We start from the raw sequence: 1,865 nt of genomic DNA on the forward strand, positions 1-1,865 counted from the left end.
GCCAGAAGAAGCCTCCGCAGTGACTGGTACAAGTCTCATCCTTGGTTAGAATACTCTCAATCAAGAGATGCAGCTTACTGTTGTGCTTGTAGGCATTTTTCCCTCCCTGATGCTCCAAAGACTGTTTTCACCTCATTTGAGGGTTATAGCAACTGGAAAAAAGCTACAATGAAAGACAGTGGTTTCTGTGCTTTTTCTGACTGGCAGCAAAATTTATTTTTATGTGACTTCTCTTCAGGTTTGTGGCGATTTTGATGTAACACACCCTTTTATAACTGAGTGTTTTTGTGTACTTTGTTGATACAGCAGCTCAGATTTACATACATGAAATGACCCTTTCATGTCACCTTCACTGCTGTGAATACTGTATATACTGTATTTCTCATCACTTTATCAGTAAAGATCTCATCTGTTAAAAAATTATTCAAGCTACTGAGGGACAAATTTGGAGAATGTGTTCTGAGTGAACAATAAAAGATAACCGATATCCAGTACCTTGTTTGTGTGCCGTGACCCATTTATTTGCATTGTGTGTTTATGCTGACCTTAGTACAGCTACGTCCATAGATCTTCATGGGTTTTATTTGGATAGTTTCTTCTTGTACAAATGCTGCCTGCAATGCTGCCACTCTGACACAGTTTGCTTCCCCTGTCACACATCTGCCACTCATCACCTGTGTCTTTCTTACCTTAATGCCTTACCTGTTCTAATGCCCCACATATAGCAGTGTTACCATACTTCTATCTCCTGTTAAGTGAGATCATATTGTATGGCCACTTATTCCTAATATGAACTGTTCCACATGAAACCTGTTATCTCAAATGCAAGAGATTGATTGAATGAGATTAAGGTTGTCTGTATGAGTTTGTAAATGGCAGCCCATGCCCTTATGTAGTGTACACATATCCACAGTTATAAAGTACTGCAAGCAGAAATACTTGAGTGTAAATTATATTGCCATCTGTGATAAATGCTTCAGTATATATACGTCTGCCATACGTTGCCACCCCTCAAAAATTCCTGCCCCCCCTCTTGCCACCCCATAAATAATTTTCTAGATCCGCCCCGATGCAATGGTATGTTTATTTAAATGTACAATTCATGGATGTTTTAGATCAGAATCAGAGTTTTATTTACTGCCTTTTGATGGCGTATCAGGGGCACTTCTAAGATAGTTTGGATCATCCCTTGCCACTGGTCAGGATGAGCTGCCATCTACCCCCTGAGCTTCTGGAATGTTCTCAGTGCCTCAGGATGAGGAGCTGCCATCTACCTCCTCAGATACACAGGCCTCTGGAATGATGTAGACACTTTAGGGACAGCCACCATTTGTGTCCTCAGAGACAGTGTCTCTACTAATGTCTGATACTGAGGATGAAGACTGGTTTGCTCCTACTCCTCCCCAGCTGGAGGATCCATCAGGTTGTTTTTTGTAAATGTGTGTGAGTGTGTGTGTGTGTGTGTGATTGTTTAGAAGAAAAAAATAGTTAGAAGTTGACAACATATTTAGAGAAGAACAGCCTTTTTTCCTTCTGTTGTGAATAGTTTTTAAAATGGGTCGTTCATTTAACAAGTACATTTAACATTTTTAGATGTCCTTATGGACATATACTAAAATATCAGTTTGCTAAACTTTGATGTGTTCTTAAATATATATATATATATATATATATATATATATATATATATATATATATATATATATATTTTTTTTTTTTTTTTTTTTTTTTTTTTTTTTTTTTTAAAGGAGGGGGGGCTAAAGGGGGTTCTCGTCCAGGGCGTCATTCAAGCTACAACCGCCACTGCTGTCAAGTACTTTTTCAGTTGCAATACTAACGGAATGAGGAGCACACACACACTACCG

The sequence above is a fragment of the Sphaeramia orbicularis genome, chromosome 1, assembly GCF_902148855.1.
Source record: "Sphaeramia orbicularis chromosome 1, fSphaOr1.1, whole genome shotgun sequence".
In the NCBI taxonomy this organism is placed as follows: Eukaryota; Metazoa; Chordata; class Actinopteri; order Kurtiformes; family Apogonidae; genus Sphaeramia; species Sphaeramia orbicularis.